The sequence below is a fragment of the Macrobrachium rosenbergii genome, chromosome 57, assembly GCF_040412425.1.
Source record: "Macrobrachium rosenbergii isolate ZJJX-2024 chromosome 57, ASM4041242v1, whole genome shotgun sequence".
Classification (NCBI taxonomy): domain Eukaryota; kingdom Metazoa; phylum Arthropoda; class Malacostraca; order Decapoda; family Palaemonidae; genus Macrobrachium; species Macrobrachium rosenbergii.
Genome location: NC_089797.1, coordinates 12,885,395 through 12,909,432, shown reverse-complemented (window position 1 = coordinate 12,909,432; position 24,038 = coordinate 12,885,395). Strand labels below are relative to the sequence as shown.

Here is a 24,038-nt window from a genome sequence, read left to right as displayed (position 1 = left end):
ATAGAAATTTTTTTTTTTTTTTTTTTTTTTTTTTTTTGAGGTGGGAGGATTGTGGCAAAAATCTTGTGTAATTCTCATGAAAAGTTTATAATTTATAAATTCATGAAAATTTATTTACAATAATGTAATTAATAGGACAGAATTATATAATTAATATTGCATTTGAGTGGTTTATTTGACCAAGGTCACACTAAAGTTACAGGTCATATACAATAAGCTGCCTAAGACAGCATATTGATGTTTCTCCGGTAGCTCACAAGAGACTGATGAGCTTCTGAAGCACCTTATGCAGCAGCCTGTAAGGAAGGTTGCCATTAGCATCTCTCCAAGATGTCACAGGAGACTATAATGGGTTTCTGAAGCACCTTGTGCAGCCTGTAGGGAAGGCTGCTATTCAACACTAGCATATCTCCAAAGAATTTTTTGGTTCAGTGGGGTAGCAAAGGTTGGGAGGCCCTTAACACTTCCTCCCTACAACTGGCCAGGGATGGCGAGATCCCCAACCTCCATGGTTTAAATCCTGGAAAGAGAGAGGGACATAAGACATTCTGCTGGTGTTGTGCAAACACAGTAACTAGACATGCTATACAACTTGCTATTTACTGCTGAGTAACACTACTTATTACACTTCTGGGAAACACTATTAGCATAGCAGTAGTATAGCCAGTAGCTACACTACTGCTATGCTAATAGAGATCTACTAATGCTGATGAAATGGTACACTACAGGGGAACCATGACATGCGGGAAATAATTATTGCTTATATTAATAATGTGCTATATCCTATTTACTGCTTAGTCCATGCTATGCTAATGGACTATATAAGGATAAACAGCAGAGAAAAGGAAGCTATGTATAGCTCTGAACGACCCCTATGGGTCCCAGTGCTTGGCTTTATGACTTAGCTATCACATATTATCCAGGCAGCTATTTAGTATGAAACTTATTGGGAAAATTAAGCAGAGGCATCTGAAGGGGAGAGTTTAATGGAAGAAAAGATGCTGTTCTTTGAAAGGCATATAGAGAAAAAGGTAATTTCAGAAACTAGAGACAGAGAAACAAAATTTCTGAGACCGAAGGCAAGAGAAACAAATAGAAATATTGAAAAACTAAAAACAGAGAAACAAACTTCCGAGACGGCGGAAAAAAAGAGAAAAACACACATATCTGAGACCAAAAGAAACACACATATCTGAGACCAAAAGAAAGAGAAACATATGCAAAGGATCTTGTTTGAACAAAAGAAAGTGGTTCTTTTCCTCTCAGTTTTTGTTTCAGAAACAGAGAGGCGAAGGGATTTAGAGAGAGGATTTAGAAAACTGCACAGAGAAAGAGAATATCAAGAAATGGGAAACCCTGGGGGGGGGGGTTGTGTACAGACTGATATGGGTGTGGGGAAAGAGAGGAGGATGGGTTACAGATGTGTGATTTAAGAAGGGAAGAGAGAGAGAGAGAGAGGGAGGACAACAATTACTATACAAAAGTACGGTTATTTTGTAGAAAGACAGACTTTTTGTGGGAAAGGTGGTATACAGATTGGGAGAGATACAGATAATTAGAGGAAAAGAAGGTGTGTGTGTGTGTGGGCAGAGCAATAAGGAGAATTGGATTAGGAAATGACAAACATTTTTGAAGAAAGAGGTGAATAGGAGAGGAAATGATAAAGGGGAACAAACTGATAATGGGTGTGGGGGGAAAGAGAGGGTTTACCTAAGTGATATACAGTAGAGAGAGAGAAAGTGAGAATAGGATAAAGAAATGAAAAATTTGGAAAGGACATAAGCCTATTTTTTGTGCAACAGTGGGGGGAAAACTGCTACAAGAGAGAGAAGGGTTAGAGATGTATTTTATGTACAGAGAATAAGACTATTTTTTTGTATAAATGTTGAGAAAATTGCACAGAAGAAGAGAGGTTGCAAACCTTTTTTGTGCATAGAGAAAATAAGGCTATATTTTGTGTAAGAGCTGGGGAAATTTACAGAGAGAGAGAGAGAGACAGGTTGTAGACATTTCTTGTGCATAGAGAATAAGGCTATATGTATTTTATTTTATTTTAGCAGACCCTTTTTGTGAATACAGAACAAGCCTTATTTTGTATAAAGGTTGGAGAAAACTGCAGAGGAAAAGAGAAGTTGCAGACCTTTTATATGCACAGAGAACAAGGCTATTTTTTGTTTAAAAGTTTTTGGAAATTGCAAAGGGGAAAGAGAGGTTACATACTAACAGATGCTGTGGCAGATGTTCTGACTTCGAAGGCATTAAGAGGTTTTGGTGGGGAGAAGAGATGATCCTGACAAATAGACCGTGGCAACGGTAATCTCCTTTCCCCTTCATCGATGGAACCTCTTGAAGCCCCATTGTTGTGACGTCACTTATGGGCTTCCATGAGCTGCTTCTTCAAGAGAACAACAGTCATTTTTCCAAATATGGACCCCAAAGCCACTGAGATAATCAGACAGATGCTCGTCGTCATGGCAATCAGGATGAGGAAGGTTGAAAACACGTATATAAAGAACAGAAGGAGACCTATGGAAATCCAGGACACCCACCTGAAATACAGGCAAATGATAAGAGGGCAAACAATGGTGAGGTGAAACATCTTCCAAGTGATATGACTTATTGGCATCTATATAATTTCTACAAACCCTACTACAAACGACAGTTATGTTTCATTCACCACTTCCACATTAACAATGCTTTCCAGATGATGTTTATAAGTAATTATTTTCCATATTTTTGTTGGTATTTCAATGCCACAATATTAAATTACAATGAGAAATGAAAGGAACACTTACTTCAGTAGCAAAAATGTACCCAATGCTTTCCTAAAAACAAGCACCTGCTAATCAATTTAGAAGAAAACTCAACAACCAGTTTAAGAGGAATTGCTTCACAGATGATTTAATACATTCAAGCCAAGGACCCTTCTTACCAATACAGTATAACCACAAGTATTCATAATTCACTATTTGCCTTCTAGTTTCGCAATTCAAGTGACGGCTAACATTTTTCAGTAAAGAAATTGGACTTCAAGCAGGTGAATTAAAACTTCAAGCACTGAGGGTTACTAACCATTCAGAGATGCCAACATACTAAATCAAATATTTCCTTTTTCAAAAGTAACTTGTCCATAGCAAGACTCGATCTGATTAAAACGAAAACAATGGAAAGAAGGCAAAAGTGTAATGAGTATTCCATAGCAATTCTCTTCAAATCATATAATTCAAGGAAGGCTTGACGATGGAAAGAATTTCAGAGGTGAGCATATTGAGAGAAATCGTCACAGAACTGAGCAACCCAAGAAAAGATTCCACAGAGTAATATAAATTGTGGCGATCTGGTGAGTATTTTGAAACTACCTGGAGAATGAAGATCTCCCTCCTTCGCCTCCATGGAACAACGGCCAAAAATCCAAAACATTTGTAATATTAGAGTGAATGAATAAAATATGGCTTTTGATTCAGTCTCCTTGAGAAGGGAACAAAATATAGGAACCACAAAATATGGGCAGCTTTAGTGACTGGAAATGAATAAAAGTGCTTGACACATCAAAACAAACTAGCGTAATTTTGTTTACAGATTTGAAACAAATTGCTCAGTAAACTCTCCCAGACAAACTAGGTATACATTTCACTTAAAACGTTTAAGAGAAACAAGTTTCTTTTTCTCTACATCAAACTTTGGAAATGTTTTGGAGGGCTCATACAATAGGTAAAAACTGCCTTGGAGCCACTGAAATTGACAAAGTTCCCAGGATACTAAGTCCAGATATGCTCCTACAAACAACAATCAAGAGTTAATTTTTGAAACAGTACCATTATGACACTGGAGCAAACAATGTAAAATAATGAAATAAAAGTGGAAGAGCTATGGACTGAACTCTCAACATAAACATGGGAAAATGGCAGTTTGTAGGACCATTAGCAGTCATACACACACAACTGTTCTCACTACCAAGACACAGTCACAAATCACTTTGTTGTTCTCCAAGACATTGCAGTGGAAGAAGCTCTTCAAAGTACTCTCTGAACTCCAGGCAGGACTTTTCCCCTGTTCAATAACCTGCTGGATCTTCCCTACCTGTACCAGCTCTCCTCTGGCCGATTGTGATGAAAAACTGGGCCTCTAACCTATCATTTCTTCTTCAGCTGCTTCCTCCAGTGATACCTCCCCTCCTTATGAATCATGTTCTTCTCCTTCACCTTCTGCTCGCCCTCTAAGTTCACATCACCTGTTGATGACAGTGACTTCTTTCCAGACTCCTCCACCTGGACATTCTGGAGTTAGGAAAATTCCTTGTATGCCAGCACTTCTTTGACCTACTCAAGGACTAGATATGACTCAACCAGATAGTGTTGTGTTAATGAAAGACTCAGCTCAGGATCTGTGCATACTACAGGACAGCACTTCAAGACTGAATATTCACTGGTGCCTTTGTACAAAGTCTCAAATGCTGCTTTGAGGGTTAATGATTGGAAGTCTGAATCCAGGACATTCAAATTTCCTTTGGCCAATTCCTTGGTAGACACATGCAAAAACCTTTCAAGCTTTATCTGAAAGATTCTAGTTCCAGCAGAGGCTACAGTCATACTATGGTGCACCTAATCACCTTTCTTTGCTGGCTGAGTGCCTTTAAAAAAGTTACCAGATCCAGATCTATTCCTGTTAGGCTCAGTTAAATTCACTTACCAAGGAAGCAATTACCAAGGATATCACCCACTCCTTTACTCCCATTGGACTTCACTAGTACAGAGTCTAGCTCTTCTGAATTGACAAAAGTGGGTCCAAGGTGGTACAACTGGCCCATTTTCTGATGGTTCACCTGGCCTGCTGCCTCATCATTTACCTTGGACACACTTTCATTCTTCACATTCAATATTTCTATTACCAGCTGGCAAATGCTCTACAATGATTGCTTCAAGAAGACCTTATGGGAAGAGAAAAGACTGCTAATTTTAGGTTGGCATGGAAGAATGATGCCTTGTGAGACATGAGGTTTGTCTGGACATGCACATTGGGGTCTTGTCTCCCAAGATTTATAAACTTACTGCAGCTAGATATCCAATGCACAGAATACGGTTATTTATTATTAACGGGTTCGTGAGGAAAACGTGTTTTGTTATAAAGACATCATATTTTCCCTGAAACACCCAATACTATGACCTCCTGTTACAAGGGATACTTCAGAATTAAGTTTCTCTTGATATTTTCTATCATACTGTATTCAACAAAATAAGAAAATATCTCCTGGAGAGGCTTCATATTTTCTAACAAAAATTACACTTTTTGCACGAAAATATTCACTGACAATATTTTCAATAATGAAAAACTAATTTACTGGCAAAGACAAGTAATTTAATGTTCAGTTCATTCTCAAATTCAAAAGAAATGCTTTCATTCATGTAGGACTGTTCATTCATGTAGGATTGTTTTACACTAAAATAAAGTACTCGCCCTTTGGAGTGTAAAATGCTATGAAAAACCTTTCATTCAGATACATTAATAAGATCTGATGCATTAAGACAAAAAAGTAATAGTTTAAAATAGAATTTTAACATTACCCCATGCTTGCCTACCTCATGTTGAGTCATTAATACCCTTGATATTTCTTAGAACCTGTAAAATATAAAATAACTTGAAAGGCTGGCAAGAAAAAAATAGATGATGATAAACACAAAAGAATTAACTTACAAAAGAAGTGTAAAGAGTTCTAGCAAGGTAACACATACAACAAGAATAATGCAGGCAAAGGTGAATGTTAAGTAGAATCCGTGGACAAACTGGATAACAGCACCACCTCCCTCACCCCTCCATGTAAGATGGTAAAGTGCAACATTCCAAGCAACTGTGGAAAAAAGAATCTTTTAATAAAAATTCCTGTTAAAAGTTTCTAAGCTGGTCAGTCCAGTTTGGTTGTAGGTAATGTCATTACATCTGTCACTCTCCCTATCTCTAGTGGCATTCTTTAATAATCTGCTCCTCACCTCACCATAACTTCAGATCTACAAAATATATCAGCATACATGGAAAAATAAACAAATCTATGAGGACCATATGGCTCACTGTTGGTAATAACGTAGGGAAAGGCAAATACAGTATGTGCCTTGAAAAAGGCAACGGAATCTAGGACCAAACTTGAAAACCTCCCATAAAAAAATTTGAATCTTCCACTTTTAGGTAAATTTATTTACTTACTTTCTTTAGTCAAGAAGCATTTAACTACAAAAATTTTTTTTCCCTACCAAAATAAGGAATCCTCGCCACTCAAGCGATCATGCAGATAAACTTAATTTTGGAGGAGGTGCCTAAAATACGGATGAAGAGCAATATCTCTCTTGGCAAAGTATTTAAAGATGATCTGAGAGGCAAACAATTGTCAGAGGATGATGTGTTTGACCGAGCCAGGTGGAGGAAAGCTGTCAGAAACATCGACTCCACATTAAAGTGGGAAAAGATGCACAGAAAGAAGAGTACAGTACTTGGTTAACTATAAAACAAGTAAGGGATTATAGTATGAAACACATCAAGACTGTCTCCTCTGTGTGGATAAGTATTATTCACCCAGTAGAGAGTGGAATTGGAATTGTGAGTTCTGCTCTAATCCTCAGATGAGGTTTTAATGTCTTCATTACAGTATACAATATACAATTGTACTTTGCAACACAAGAAGACTTCCATGTGTACACTTTGTGGAGTATAACCGTTACGTAAATTATTTACTATTTTGTAAATTCTACATTGTACCATACAGACATGCTGCAATTTTGTATTGATACACCCTGTAATTTTTTATCATGACACTTGCTGTAATTATATACATTATGGCATATGATGCAATCATGCACTATGGCCAATGCTGTACAGTGTAATCTTGTATTATGGCATTTGCTGTATCATGCATCATATGGCATGTGCTGTAATAATGATTTATTTAATTTCCATTATCTCTGTACTTTTTTAAGACAATGTATCTACTGTGGTTCAGATACAAGATCAATAAAAAACCAGGCTTGACAACTTACTTTCATTTCCTGTAAAGCAAAACATGAAAATATTAAAAAAAAAAATTTGTACAAGTTTTTCACTAAGAATTCAGTGGCCCCCCAAAAAAAAAAAATTAAACTGAAGAGCTATGTGTACCACTTTGCAAATCAGAGAATCTATATAGAAGTCAAACAATCCCAGAGTGGCTCTCATGATAAGGGTGTGTTGTGTCTGTTTCTCTAAATGTTAATTTGGCAACTGTTTGCTTACTGGAAGCACTCTGTCACTAGGATGCCTTTCAGTTGGTTAACTATCACTGAAATGGTCTGAAAAAGCTACATCATCTTAGAAACAGAACTTAAGACAGTGTTACTGACATCTGTTATCCTTACTGATGAGTTATTACTTGATTGATTGATTTATAGATTTTAAGCAAACATGCTAAGCCATTCAGTGCCGAGACGGAAATTGACAGTGAAAAAGTTTGAAAGGTGTAACAGGAGGAAAACCTCGCAGTTGCACTATGAATCAATTGTTAGGAGAGGGTGGACAGAAAGAGAATATGAACAAAGGTACATTAAAAGGAATGAAAGAGGCTGCAGCTATTACTTAGCCAAAATTAATGAATGTGTTCACATCACAGAAGCAGAATTAATCTCAGATACAGAAGAAACTGAGATATTTTCATGCCACACTTTAAGCTTTACCATCATCAAGTTGTACGTGAGAGCTAATGTACTTTGTAAGACTACCTAAAAGTAACAAATGGAATAAAGACTTTGAGACAACTTTGGTGACCCATGACCATTTTTGGTAATACAGTTCATAATTCATTTGAAGAGCAGACTATCAAAATGCCTCCTACTTTATATATATCAACTCTCAAGAATACTGTACATGTAAAGTATGTTAAACACAAGATGAGTTCTTGGGTAACTATACCATGAAACAGAATGGTGTCCTCTTAAGATGTTGTATGGGGGGAATTCAGTTTTGTTACAAATCCTAACTTCCATAATGTAAAGCATAACCTAGAATCAAAGTCCAGTTTATGAAATTGGAATATTCTGAAAATGGCAGCATTAGCCATAACCAATCACACTTCGAGAGTAACGACAATTAGATATGCAGAATGACGTTCGAACTGTACTAATACAAAATTCATCAAAGTAAGAATTGCAAATATAACCTTCAGTGTCAGGCAAACACTTCCATGCACTTATGACAAGTGTTTTAACCATAAGGGAAATACCTCACTACTTTTAAAGCGGATAAATTTCTTTAGTTTGCCCTGAAAATTAAGAGTTTTGAGTGTCTGCTCCATGAAAGATACAAATTAGGTAATTCAGTACCTGTATTGATTCATGCAATTTATGTTGTAGCAAACCTAAACTCTACATCGTTGCATCAGAGGGAACACTGTAAGCTACTTGAATCCCAAAAACTAAGTACAGTATATTATATCTAGGTAAAGACTCTACTGTGAATAGCTTCATTTATTTAAAGCAAGTAATGAAACTAAGCATATCTTACGTTATCTTAGCTGTCAGATATCTCAGGTATAGGTACAACTGATATTCAAGCATAAACTTGTGGATTTATTCAAAGCAAGCATCAGAAATGACACAGCAAATGAAAGATTCAAAAACACTTCAATGAATGTGAATGAAATATCACTAATGTCAAGACATTTTTAGTTTGCTCAATAGTCCCAAGTCACCACTGTAGGCAGGAGTTCTCATTTCAGGTACAGTTTATTATACCAGAATAGCAAAAGCTCCCCAGAAAGCAGTGAGACCAAACATACGTCCAAGAGTTAAGTTCATGCGGTGCTTCTTGTATGAGCAAGGGACTTTGGAAGAAGGGATGACATCAATGCATGGTACTACCTTGATGCTCCTAACTTCACCCCAGCTAATAAATGCCACATTGGACTGTTATCACATTCCCCTGCATTAACGAATTAGCAGAGGCAATACTTCCACCAAGGCAAAACTCTGAAGGATGTACCAATGGTGCTAAGGTAACCTAAGACACCAAAATGTAGCATTCAAATACTTTCCTTGGAGAACAACTACCTGACCTTTACAGTAAATTAAATTGTCTCTTCATAATAAAGTTGTTTCCTGCATATTCTGTTAGTCAAAAGGCATAAAAATGTTGGAAATATGTCCTTTTCATCCTCTGTCTTCGTGGAAATGGCCATCTTATGTCTCTGGCTATCATTAATATGCAACTTTAAACTTCATGAATGTTGCTTATATTTTACACTCCTCTGAACTCATACATCTTTGTCCCAACTGACACTGACACACCAATATATTCCAAACATGTATGGCACACACAATTTAAGACCAAATTAATGCACAACTATGGATTCTATTAATACAAGTAAACTGCTAGGAATGAAATGCACCACTTATTTATTTTTACGCTCATCCAGCACCAACATACAAATGGAAAAGTTATCATCTACACAAGAAGAACAGTAACAAATTTGGCCAAGTGTGCATTGCAGATAGTAACAGAAAAGAAGTTTGCCAAATATACAATTACATATTCCCACATTCAATATAAACTTCATATGGAAATATTCTCAGCAACCAGCCCTTCAGCATAACCAATTCAAATCTAAGCGTTCTAATTACTGTATTAAAACAGGAAACTGGGATATTTATACATTGTCTACCATGTACCAACTGTATCTATGAAGTTATGGAAACTGGATATTTAAAAGCTATAATTCCTGCCTCAAATTGCAGATGAATACACAAAGATAATACAAGGCAAGCAATGTTAATACAACGTCATGCCTAAATTATCCCTCAAAAGAAATTGCTTAAAAATACAACTACATGAAGTATGAAAGAGCTCTGACCTAACAAAACATTAAAAAATTAAAAATAATAAAGGTAAAGCATACTACATCAAATGCTCTTCAAGGCATCACTTCATTCAACAAGGGAGACTATTATTGTGTACCATATACAGCACCGTACCTGTTTTGTACAAAAAGGACCCAAGTAACAAGCATAGAAGCAGTGCCACTAGAACAAAAAAAAAAACCTGATGAAGACAACCATAAGTAAATCACTGAAAAAAGACAAGACCTTACTACAGGCTTGCATCAGCCAACTTGAAGAGAGAAAACATCCAACAATTCGGACAGACTATCTGTTATACAACACTATGGAAAGATTGGGAGTGCAAAATATCGCAGCTCACACTCTGGAAGCTCATCCACTACAAAGACCTCCGTGACTATTGAAACAATTGCTTCTCATAGCAATAAGCTCAAGACATGACGTCTGTTCTACCCTGATGTAAAGGACAGCACAAGAGGCTGTCAAAAGCACATTAATAACCAATACCTACTAAACAGATGGATCATACCACTAGTATAGACAGCTCAGTTCTCATTTTCATTTCCTTTTGCAAGAAACAATGTTTTTGGGCAGCCCTTCTAACCCAAAACAGACTTAACACCTTTTACCATCACCAATTACCACAGCAATATAGGAATCAAGGAGGTACAACAATCTGCCAGCGATTCCAACAGTGTAATACAAGCTACCTCAGGCACCAAATTAAAAGATGGGCTGCGCTGAATAGCATATTCAGGGTACTGACAGTGAACACTACAACTAAACTGGATTCAAAGGTATGGAGAAATCCAGAGGGAAAAACCAGAATTTTTTTTTTTTTAGCATCAAAATCATTACTTATTATTGTACAATGAATAAAAAACTCTGCTTTATCACTTACAAGAAAGCAGAATGCAATATGGCAGTACAGAGGCCTAAAATCTTCAACTATAACTCATTGATAAGAATATTCTTGGTGAGCAAGCAGGTTCATGAATGAGCTCCACAGAATTGACAAGAACCAACCCATCAAAGAACCTGCTTGTGCAGGGCACAAATTGCAAAAGCATACCATCCTACAACTACACACCTAAATAAAAAAAACTATTTAATAATTTAGAGAATCCTTATCCTATTCCAAGCACGTGAAACTTACTACTACTGGAACTTACTACTAAATCTCCCTCTCGCTGACTAGATCAACTTCAGAATGTGCAAAAGAGATGGTATGCTTTTGCAATAAAAACTATCGGCTGTTCAAAGAGCAGAATCGAAGTTAACAAAATTATTACTATTATTCAGAAGATGACACCTATTCATATGGAACAAGTCCACAGGGGCCACTGACTTGAAATTCAAGTTTCCAAAGAATATGGTGTTCATTAGGGAGAAGTAAGATGAGGTAAAGGGAAATACAGACAGAAGAGACCAACTTATTAAAAAAGAAAAAAGTTAATAAATTAACAAATAGATAAAAATGTATTAAAATACAAGGAGAATAGTATTAGGGTAATAATGTATTGCACCTTCACTTGAACATCTGAAGTTCCAATTGCACGGCTTCCACTGGGAGGCTGTTCCACAGGCCAACGGTGTGAGGAATAAAGGACCTCTGGAACCGAGAAGTTTGACAGCGAGGTACATTTACCCCATATTGGTGCTGCTGTTCAGCCAATCTGGTTGCTCTCAGCAGATAAAGGGGATCAGGGATCAATTGTGAATGTAAAAGATCTCTGTTGAAATACAACTTATGAAGAAGTGACAAACAAGAGACCATCCGTCGATGATCCAAGTCATAACTACTACTACTACTGGGAAACAGAAACCTACCACCATGAACAACTCTATTTAAAAAAGATAAATCTCTGGCAGAAGCAGGCATCCACACAGGAGAACAGTATTCTAGTAAAGGGAGTAAAAATGACCTGAAACAGGTAGCACTGATTTTATCCCCGTTACAAATATATGAAGCCTTACAAACAATGCCTAACTTTTGTGCGGCATTTGCTGGAAATTTCATTAGATGTTTCTCAAAAGTTAGATGTGAGTCAAAGGTTACACCTAAAATAGTTAAAGCTTCAGACTCGTTCAGCAAAGTTCCATCCACCTGACGGGGAGGATGGGGTGGGAAATCTGTACGGGATCTACTAATCAATAGTGTTTTCGTTTTACTGGAGTTCAGCCTCATATCCCACTGACTACACCATTCCTGATCTGGTCCATGTCCTGACTGAGGCTGAGGACAGCTTCATTTCTCAAAAGTGGAGACTTTACTACACCCACAAGTGTTGCATCATTGGCATACTGGACAATCTTGTTTTCCAGGCCAACCATGTCACTTGTATACACTAAAAACAACAGTGGACCAAGAACAGTGCCCTGTGGAACTCCAGACGCAATAGGCCTTGGCTCACTTAAGATCCCATCCACAGCATTTTGCTGCTGCCTACCTGTACGGAAATCTTGAAGTAATCCTAAAATATATCCACCCACTCCAAGATTCTGAAGTTTATAAATAAGTGCCTTGTGATTTACTAAATTGAAAGCAGCAATAAAATCTATCTGAATTACTCTGCACTCTGCAAGTGAACTGTTAAGCTAAAAATCTAACAACTAACATGGAATTCTAATATCTAATCAAAGTAGCCATAATGAAAACTGATTAATAATGACTTAAAACAGTCTCTCTACTTGGCTATTCCAATTTTTCAACTCTTTCCTTATTCATATTCATTCTCATTTCAGGATCAATCCATCTGAAGAACACCTCTAAAAGTCTGGATGATTTCAGTCATTAGTCTGGTTTAACCACTTGAAATAACAATGGCAAACAAAATATCAAACACTGTAATTCCAAACTGACATCCTTTTTATAAAGGCATCTTCCTAGCTTAGAGGATTCTTCTTTTGGATTTGTAAATATTCAAGCAAGAGCCTTAAAAATAATAAAGATTGGAATAAAAAATAATAAAGATTGGAATCATTCTTTCATTTAACAAAAAAAATTAAAAAATTAAAATGTGTTCTACCTGTTAAAATTTAACAGACACCCAACAGATTTCATTTGATGATAGGCGAATACCATTCCTGTGTGTATTCCAAAGTTAGAGCATGTTCGGTTTTCAGTATTAATCAGGTTTTGGCTGGTGCTTTTCTGCCACTGCACTTCAATTAGCAAGGTTTTATTTATTTCATGTGATATTAAATATAAAATACAATGGACAATAAATGTACAGAATGTCACAGCTCAAAATGACAAAAAATGTAGTCTATAACAAAACTATACAAGAGAATCTCAGTTTTTTATACTCAACACACCCAGTGAAGCATTTACCCCTTTATCTGATTTCCAACAGTTCACCATTACACTGGAAAATGAAAGGGAGACTGCCTGCCTAACTGTATAAAGTTCTAAGAGCCTAAGCATGCCTGAAATTTCTTGTACTGAATAAGGAATGCCATTAGTACATTCTGAATAATTTTAGAGAGAACTGCTATCAGAAAAAATATCATAGGATATATGAAATAAAAAACCCTGCTTACTGAAATGCAGCAGCCAAAAAGCACCAGCTGAAACCTGATTAATATTGAAAACTAAATGTACTCTAAATTAGGAATAAGCAGGAACAGTACTCATCTGACTATCAACAAATGAAATCTGTTGGGTGTCTTTTACAATCTGAACATAAAAAGACAAATAAACTCAATTAAAACATAAAGAACTTAGGTATCATCATGCCTAATTTCATGCATCAAAAGACACTCTAAAATGCAGTATGTTTTTTATTGCTTTGCTTCTCCTTCAAACGATACAACTTCCTTAAATTCTTTAAAGCATGTGATATTACTACAGGCAGTCCCCGGTTTACGACGGTTCCGGCTTACGACGTTCCGAGGTTACGACGCTTTTCAAATATATTCATCAGAAATTATTTCCCAGCTTACGACGCATGTTCCGGGGTTACGACGCGTCGTACGCCGATCTGACGGAAGAAATATGGCCCCAAAACGGCAGAATAATCATAATTTGAAGGTTTTTTTTTATGTAAAACTCAATAATAATGCAGTTTACGTCGTTTTCAATGCACCCAGAGCATTAAAAGTAAGGTTTTCTTATGATTTTTGACGATTTTCCAGCTTACAACGATTTTCGGATTCTGACGACAAGAAGAACGGAACCCCACAGAACCGGGGACCGCCTGTATATTCTTTCCCCTTTCCTGTCTCCCTCTCTAAGCTTATGGTAAAACACTATAATTTTAAAGATTCAAGACATTTAAACAAATGGAAAAATAAAGCCCGTAATAGTATGTACGTGTATGTATATTGCCATATACAGGAAGCTTTCGCCAACTTGATCAGTTAGCCTCCTCAGGCTGAAACGGCCAACTGATCAAGTTGGCAAAGCTTCCTTATACAGTATAGCAATATAAATACATACTATTGCAGACTTTATTTTTCCATTTAAGATCTCAAGAAAGTGATATCAAATAATTAAAACAAATACTCAACAAAAACTATGCACGTGCTTCTTCAAGGCTAACTTGACAAGCTGACCTCCCTTTGAAAGTTAAAACAGCAAGTCTGAGGCAATAATAATAATAATAATAATAATAATAATAATAATAATAATAATAATAATAATAATAATAATAAATAATAATAATAATAATAATAATAATAATAATAATAATAATAATAATAACAACAATCCAGCCACTGTCTAACTTATATTGCAAAGTGTTGAAGTGCCAGATGAATCGCTTTTAGTTCCTTCACGTTGATGTGGTGGTTTCTTTCCAAGGGGACCATGTTCCTGACACTTCCATGTTGTTGAGAGGGGCTCCCCAACCCAGATCTGAAGTGTCGGAGAATAACGTTAGGTCGGGGTTCGTTGGAGCCAGAGACCTTCCTGTCGAGAATCTGTCTTCTGCTAGCCACCATCTGAGGTCTTCTTTTATTTGGGGAGTGATGCTGAAAATATATGAGTCCGGGAACGACTTCCTTTTCCAATTGGCTTTGAGGTAAAATTGTAGTGCTCTTGTATGTAGCCTGCCTAATGGAACGAACTTCTCGATGGAAGAGAGAGTTCCGAGAAGACTCATCCATGCATTGGCTGAGCAGGAGTTGTGAGTTACGAAGTCCTGGACTTTCTTGCGGCAAGAAAGTATCCTTTGTTGGGATGGAAAAGCCTGAAAACTCTGAGAGTCTATCACTACCCCCAAATATAGAATAGACTGAGTTGGGACTAACTGTGACTTCTTGAAGTTTATTAAAAGTCCTAATTCTTGGGCAAGACGAAGTGTTTTTTATAGGTCCTCCATGCACTGAGAATTCGAGGGGGAGCGTAGGAACCAATTGTCCAGGTACAGAGAAATGTTTATCTCCAAAAGATGTAGCCATTTCGTAAGGGGAGTGAGTACCCGGGTAAAAACTTGAGGGGCCGTGGATAGTCCGAAGCAGAGTGCCCGAAACTGGAAGACTCTGTCCTGGAACACGAATCTTAGATACTTCCTGGAGTCCGGATGAATTGGAATACGGAAGTACGCATCTTGTATGTTGATCGTAACCATCCAGTCTCCCTGATGGATGGCCGACAAAACCGACTGATTCGTCTCCATTTTGAATTTCGTTGTTTGAACGAAGCGGTTCAGGGCACTGACGTCCAGGACAGGTCTCCATCCTCCCGATGACTTGGGAACCACGAAGAGGCGGTTGTAAAATCCCCTTGAGTTTACATTTTCGACTATTTCCATTACTCTCTTTTCCAGAAGAGTCTACTGAGTAGGCTGCTAAGTTGATGGGAGAGGTTACTAAGGGAGGTTTTCCCCTGAAGGGGATTGCATATCCTTCTCTTAATACCTTCAGCACCCAGGGTTCCACATTTTTCTTCTCCCATACTGGCCAGAAATGGGAAAGTCTTGCTCCCACTGGAACACGGAGGACAGGAATCTCATTTTCTAAGGTTAGATTTGTTGAAGGGTTTCCTAGATGGTCTGGAGGTTCGGAGGTTGGTTCTAGGTCAGGATTGGAGTCTAGTTTTGCAGCCTTTGCGGCAGTACCTAATGCTGGATAAACTAGAGTCCAACATAATGGTCAAAATTTCCAAATGAATAAGTCAAAATCAAAGTATCCAAAATTCTAGCTACGCTAGATAGCTGCGCTACCAAAAATCAAAGAGTACTTCACCGAAGGCGATCTCCGACCATCCGGTGAAAACGAAAACGAGAGCTGCTAATAACTGTTGTTCAGTCATTAACTAGCAGAAACGAATTGAGCTCCTTAGCTAAGTTGTACCTATTCTTCCCCGATAGTGGGTGGGGCAACATACCTACACCTAAAACAAAAGAGCACTACCGCGAATTTCAAATTTTGAGCTGCCGCGTAAAGTAGAAACTATAGCTATGTAATTATTTGGTAAGTTACTTATATAAAACCATGCACTCAGCTTGCTTTGATGACCAAGAGAATAATGAGCAGTCGGTCTAGCGCAGAGTGTGTTGTTGCCACCATAGTGGATGATGTGCGGTACGATGCGCAGTTGCCACGCCTGCAGGTTAAGATGAGGAAGAACCTAGGCGGTCGCAACAGACAAGAGATAGATCCCTCTTGAGTCCTATACTCTATCAGTGTCAACGTGCACTATACTGGGCCATGACCAACTAGAGCAGAATTCTTTGAAATTGGTTGGTCTATCTTATGGAGCCCTTCTAGGGACTGTGTGAGTAACTCCCTTGAAGATGAACAGAGACTACACTATCAAAAATTACTTTATTTCTGCAGCCAAATGGTCTGAAAGCTTAATTTTTGCACCCAGGCATCCTGCTGTCAAAATTCAGCTTCCTTGGCTGAAACTACAGCTAGTGAATGCCTAAGTTTTGGAGACCCCCTAAAAAAACTTGCCTCAAATAACCTCAATACCAAAAATACTATTGTCCATGTAAGCATACCCGAACAGAAACTTAAATATGGCAGTAATTATCTTTGCAGGAGCACAATTCCTCTCCCATTTCTTGTTCTCAAATTCAAAATATATTCAACTGAGGACTACCAAACATATCCTGATACTATAACAACACATAAATTACCATATATGCTGACATACTGAAGATAAGAGAACAAGAACCTCATCTAATATTCATGAATTCATGACCTGCCTTGACTTTAACAAAGTTTAATATCGGGTATGATAGGGTAGGTAATGGTGTCTCCATCTTGGGATGAGGATTCACACTCAAGAGACTGACTAAATTCTTTGGTCAGATGAAATGACCTAAAAATTATTAATGCAGCCCTCTTCAGCAATACAGAAAGATCAAAATAAGAGATATATATTCCATGGATGCATGACAAGTACATGGTATGGACACAAAAGCACTTATTTTTGTCCTGAGTCAGTGGTTACTCACTTAGACCATAACCTCCTGCTGATCACACCTTTCTGGGGAGGCTGAATTGTGTTATTACAGTAACAAAAAATTCTCCAAACAGCATCAAGAAGGGAACTCAGTGCCATATACTGTATCTCAATATTTATAGTAAATGAGAAGACAGTATGCAAGTGTAATCATTTACAACCTCATCCTCACTGTCATAAATGTTTTCACACCAGGTCTTGTTATAAGCGTAACACATGTAACAGTAAATCTGTGCTAGGTTAGGTAAAGTTGCCTTCAAAACATCCTACATTTTTACCGAATTATTCTCATCATGAGGCCTGCAAACATCATCATACAGAACAGCAACACAACCTGGATAGTACAGAGAGAGATTACTAAACTACTGGTTGAATTATTTTCCATGAGGTGGACAGAAGCAATACAAAAGCAAAATAAAAAGACTTAGGCCAGACGGGAATTGAGGCAGGAAATCCACAAGACGGGAGTCAGTGGATAGAGCCCGTTGGGTGTCTAACATGAAATTCATAAAAGTTAACGATGAGAAGAATTAAGAGGGCAACCAACGGGCATCCACCCCATATAAGGTAGTGCACCTCAAGTGGTGCACTAGGCATTACTTAAGGGTCTTTGCAGTGTCCCTTCAGCCCCTAGCTGCAACCTCTTTCATTCCTTTTACTGTACCTCCGTTCATATTTTCTTCCTTCCATCTGATTTTCCACACTCTCTAACAATTGTTTCATAGTGTAAATGCTTTGAGGTTTTCTGCCTGTTACACCTTTCAAACCACTTACTGTCAATTTCCCTTTCAGTGCTGAATGAGGTCCCAGTGCTTGGCCTTTGGCCTAAATTCTATTTTCTATTCTATTCTCTAATGAGTATCCAAGTTTAGCATTATAAATGATGCTTCTACAGAAAGCTGGGGGAACTACACTTATTATGCATATAGAAAATTAACCTAACCTATGACGGGGGCCTATGATTAGTCTGCTCATCAACTGGTATCTGTCCCTTGCAAATTCTTAACCCATAATATGTTAATGCCCACCACAAGGAATATTCCACCATCAATTTAAGCTCACATCTGAACAACTAGCCTGCCCTGATCAAAATTTATGGTTAACTTTCAACAGGTTAGGTATGGCGTCCCTGTGAAAGACTGGATTACAAAACCAGCATATAAGTAGATTAGGTTACAAAGGTTAGGCTACTGTAGGTTAGGATATTAGCTAATGAACCAATAATAACTAAGAATAAAAAGTCCTATACAGAAAGATACAGTAATTTAGAACTATAGAACAGCTCTGCTTGGGGTATTACCTTGGAAATTGACATTTTCTATGGTATTTTGGTTGCTTATCAAGAATTTACCGTCCTGGAATGCAATTGCACATGCGCAGTGTTATAGGGGAACTTCTGGTAAAAAGTGGAGTTTCCTTCACCCGGGGGTCCATGGGGCTCTGAACCCCAGCTTAGTAACACAGCCTGTAAGGTTAGGTTAGGTTAGATTTGTATAGCTCCTTTTATAATAAGTTTCCTTAGCCAATCCCTTCTTGCATGGAACAATTCCATAACATGAGAGTTCGGTCTTTCTCCCAACAATTTACCCCTCCCAAAACCCAGCATCTCCAAAGGGTCCCCAACCATGTTGGATAGTTATGAGCTTAATAATAATTGACCGGCAAAAAACGCCACCACCTCTTCCATCAGCAACACTAAAAAAATTCAACTTTCAAGGTAATAGTCCGTGCAGAGCTGTTCTATAGCTGTACCTTCAATAGGTTAGGTATGGCATCCCTGTGAAAGACTAAGTTCCTTTGTTGGACGAGTCGGTAGAGTTGTCGGCTAGCACTCGCTAGGCTTGAGTTCGATTCTCTGGCCGGCTAATGAGGAATTAGAGGAATTTATTTCTGGTGATAGAAATTGATTTCTCGCTATAATGTGGTTCGGATTCCACAATAAGCTATAGGTCCCGTTGCTAGGTAACCAACTGGTTCTTAGCCAAGTAAAAATAAGTCTAATCCTTCGGGCCAGCAGTAGGAGAGCTGTTAATCAGCTCAGTGGTCTGATAAAACTAAGGTATACTTAACTTTTCCTGTGAAAGACTGGATTACAAAACCTGCATATTAGTTTAGGTTACAAAGGTTAGGTTAGGATATTAGCTAATGAACCAATAATAACTATAAAATCCTGTACAGAAAGATACGGTAGAACTATAGAATAACTTTGAAGGTTTATTACCTTGGTAACTGAGTTTTCCTATAGTATTCTGGTTGCTTATCAAGAATTCACTATTTTTTTGGCAGTCGACTGTAATCAACCTGTAATTAACATCAGAACTGATATGTTATTGTATGCTACCATCCTGGAATGCTACTGTGCATGCGCAGTGTTATAGGGGAGCTTTTGGTAAAAAATGGAGTTTCCTTCATTGGGGGGGTTGTCCTGGGAACAGAGCCCCCTTCTGGCTGGGGGGGGTCGTCCAGGGGACAGAGCCCCCTTCTGGCTAAGTAACACGGGCTGTTAGGCTAGGTTAGGGTACGTTTGGTTAGTATGGTTCCTTTTACAATAGGTTTTCTTAGCCAATCCCTTCTTGCACAGAACCATAACACGACAGCCTGGTCTTTCTCCCCACGTTTCCTCCGCACCCCCCCCCAACAACCCAAAACCCCACAATCCCAAGGGTCCCCACCCATCTGGGATGAGTTATGAGGTTAATGACAACTGACCGACAATGAACACCACCACCTCCTTCATCAGCAACACTAAAAGTAGCCTAGAGGAAAAATCAATTTGCAAGGAAAATCATTTTTCAAGGCAACAGTCCATGCAGAATTGCTCTATAGTTTTACCCCAATAAAAACAAAGTATAAAAAATCATGTACAGAAAGGTACTTGATGGGAAACAGCAAAAATAATGAAAGATGAGATGCATTTATATCCTTTCCTACTCTACGACCTACGGTGCTCTAGGGTGGGTTAGGTTGGTGGAGGAGGGGGGCAAAATTGACTAGCTTCTTGGCCTTTTACTCTACTAAAAACCCCTGTCTTCCACTTGGTCTCAGAGAGAGAGAGAGAGAGAGAGAGAGAGAGAGAGAGAGAGAGAGAGAGAGAGAGAAATGGGTGGTCTGTCCACACCAACAAAGCGCTTATAGTTAGAAATGTCAAAGAAATACGGTTCAATATTCAGTTATGATTTAAAGTATCATAGTTCATGTAAAAAGGCAAATGGTATATGTAAAAAAAACACTTACTTACCAAACCTTCAAAAAGCCAGTGGAAAATGAGTACTCCAAAAGGAACAAGCACAAATACACTTGAACTACTGTGTACGGTATAACGGTCCAGGAAGGAGAGTTCTTTGTAAACGCCGGCTACTCTTCTTCTTTTAACATCGTTACACAGAGGTTCCTGTAAAAAAAAATTGAACAGATCTTCCCCCTTATTATTTGAGAGGAAAAAAACGATTTATGCTGACATTTTTACGTTTATTCTTAATTTCCAGTTGTAATATATTTGTTCTAGTTAAAAAAAAAAACTACAGATGTAGATTTATTATCGTGCATCGCTTCATTTTTAAGTCCTTACTTTCATTTCTTGAATAAAGACAAATTTTCCTTGCATTCTAGTTCTATATTCCTTTTCTGGTATCCATCTATCTTAATTCTAACCATAGATAAGAGAAAGAATTTTGCAGGGGTTCAATATCTGTGGCGTACGACAACGTAAAAGTGTGAAGTCATACGCAAATATAGGACTTAAAAACATGCTTGTGATATTTGATTATCGAGTTATATATATTACATAATTAACTACGTTACTGTTAGATATGGTAACCATAAATATTTATTTTTCAAACAGCAATTTACCAATATTCACAAACATCTCTATACAGTATATACTGTACTTTTAACTGAAGTGTCACACATTTTGCATGACAAAATCAAAAAGGCCAGATTTAAAATTAGACTTCTTTATTCATTAGACTTGCGTCTTCTCAATAATCACGAGATCTCATGAAAAATCTTTGTTTGAAGGAAAAGAATGTGATTCCCAGTCGAGATGTTAGTTACATACAACTGGCAACAGCAGTAGAGTGGTCGTCGGTTAATTCCTAATTATTTAGCAACCAGTTATGAAAACCACACGTCATGTCTTGACAGGCTAATTTGACATTAGTTAAATCACTTATGAACCCATACATGAAGCGCCACTGAAATTATTGTTTTAGTGCAAGACTAATGATTTTACGGGGTGCTATAGGAGAAAGAGCCCATGGCAACTCTTCATCAGTGTGGGAAATGAGCAGTGGACACTGGACAGAGGGGGAAGCGAAAGAGGAAACAGCTTTTTATGGGTCACGTTTCAACTTATAATGGGAAACAACAAAATGACAGGATTAAGAGTTTGTCCTTAAATTCTAGGCTCTTTTTGTCATAGGGTCCTTTCTAAGATATACTTACGTAGACATTAGTAGGATGCGGATGCAGAAATTATAACTATTCTTACGTCTAAGTAGATTCCATGTCGGTTAGGATTGTTCCCCAAGTCTATACAAGGGGTGACGACCTCTCTCTCTCTCTCTCTCGTAATTAAGACAGTTACTAACAACAAGTAATGGATGATTTTTCAAATGGTTCCTATACTCTCTACCAAAGATATAGGCTACTTTTTATATTTTGCCAAATAGGGCTAGGTGGTGCTAGTTTTATAGAGAAATTTGCTTCATTGACATTACATAGGCCTTCCATCTTCACTGATGTCTAGTATCACTCAATGATATATCAAGCAATTGCAGAGAAATACGAAGATTAATTTGTCTTTCATTTAAGACTGTTCACATTCATGGAATGGGAAATATATCAATGATGGCAAGGCGTCGGCATGAGAACTAGCCTACATATTAAGGAGCAATGAAATTAGACGATTCAGTCTTTTTTTACCTGCTTATTTTTTTTAATTCATTTTGAATTCGATGGACATCGCTATCTCATTTTTCCTATTGTCTAGTTTTCATTAAGGCGGTCAAGTGGTGGGATTCGGGTCTCTTGATTGTTGGGATCCGATGCTGGTGTCCTCGGATAGCAGAAGAATTCGGTTGTTATATAGATTCCGTTCTGGGGGCGCTTATTCCAGAATCCAGAAACCTGTAACGGTGCAGTGGTTCTTAACCTTTTTCAGTGTATGCACCCCTTTCAAATCAGCAGTCAGTTCTCGCACCCCTTGAATTGCTGAAATAAATAAATAATAATAATAATAATAATAATAACAATAATAATAATAACCCCCAAGAAATATTAGTCCTTGACAACGACCCCTGAACTTTGATGGGGGTCACTATCTAGGAAAGATCCACCAATAGATGGACACGAAGATTTCACACCAAAATACCAGGCTTTCCCTTACAGTTCTAAGTCACGTGCTATTGCTGTCGAGCGGAAATAAAGGTTTTTCAGATCTGTTCTGACTCTCACCCATTTTCCAGTGTGCAGCAAAGACAACCTTGACAGATGCCCCCTATTTTGGAACTCAAGAGCTTCTGGACGGCGTGAAATCCTACTTGTCCTCAGCGCAAGCTTCTGCAGGCTCCCTGCAGAAGACAACAAACCCCAAGGACCGCGTAAGGGGAGTGAGTGATTCACTATTTTCTCTAACTTTAAGACATTCCTGCTACTGGGACTTTTGAGCATTAAGGTGCGTCCACACTACATTAGATGTGTCATAAAATCATGTCGGAAACTTGTTCCACACATATCCCAAACAGGGTCAGAACAAGTCAGCCAACCTACGTGGAGAAAGAATCTTTGGCAAATACTAGACGACCATATGAAACACTAATTAGGACCGAGAAAGTCTTTGACTTGCATTCAACCTGTTATTGATGTGGCGAATAGTTACCGACATGTTTATGACACGTTTTACTGCAGTAAGGACTCACTCTTAGGCTAGCAGGCACAGAATTAGCTGTCTCAACTAATTAAGTGCCACATTTATTATGTACATGTAAGTACCGATAGCTTTTCCGGCCATTACAGGATCCAGTTACAATGCCGTAATACTTACCGATACTTACAAATTAGTAGCATGTATGCATCTCCTGTAACGGGCATCAAAAACGCTTCGAATGCTGACAGATTCTCGATGGAAAGCTTGAGTTACCAAAAATGAATCTAAATTTGTAGGGACTTCTGTTAAAGATTTCATTAAAAATCATCAATATAATACTGAGGATTACTCCTTATTTCTTCGGTGAAGTCTGATATCGAGCAAAACAAAATGCTGAGTCATAAATGGACTTTGGAATAAGACTTGAAGATCAGGATCCATTTGCTTTTACCGCCCAGCAGGTCTTAATAGTATGGTATATTCCGCAACCATTATGCCTACCCTCTCTGTCACAACAGCTGCTGCTTTCATTCCAGTTAGATTTTAACTCAGTGGTCCTCAACCAAAGGGAATTTTAGAGTTTCAGGCGGGGGGAATTGTGATCACAGATTGGCAGACTCAAACTGGCTCTAGGACCACACAAAACGCAGTGTGCATCGGTCTCCACTACTGAGAGGTCACGCTGGGTTTTCCCTCTGCTGGTTTGTGTGTTTGTGTTAGTATTTTGGTGCATATTATTTGGATTACACCTTTTGAGGCAGACAATTTTGCAAAGGTGGGGGAAGACATTCTTACATATTGTGAATGGGTGTATGGGCCAAAAGAGGTTGAGAACCACTGTAAAAATTTAACTGAGTGAGTGGGAGTCTTGGTGTATTCCTCAGGACTCTTCCCACCCGAAAGAGGA

At 38.0% G+C, this 24,038-nt stretch overlaps 1 long non-coding RNA gene across 6 annotated transcripts; it reads right to left on the bottom strand.

Annotated features, from left to right (window-relative positions):
- Nucleotides 1–14: 14 nt before the first annotated feature.
- On the bottom strand, nt 15–20,650 carry LOC136837078 (uncharacterized). Of its 6 annotated transcripts, none has more exons than XR_010852577.1 (4): nt 20,500–20,629; nt 5,692–5,845; nt 2,221–2,549; nt 180–520 (listed from the first exon to the last, which is right to left on the bottom strand). It is a non-coding gene; the product is annotated as an uncharacterized lncRNA (long non-coding RNA). The 6 variants fall into 6 exon arrangements; XR_010852578.1 differs by lacking the exon at nt 20,500–20,629 and adding an exon at nt 20,209–20,344; XR_010852573.1 differs by having other exon boundaries at nt 183–520; nt 20,504–20,650.
- Between the last annotated feature and the right edge of the window lie 3,388 nt (nt 20,651–24,038).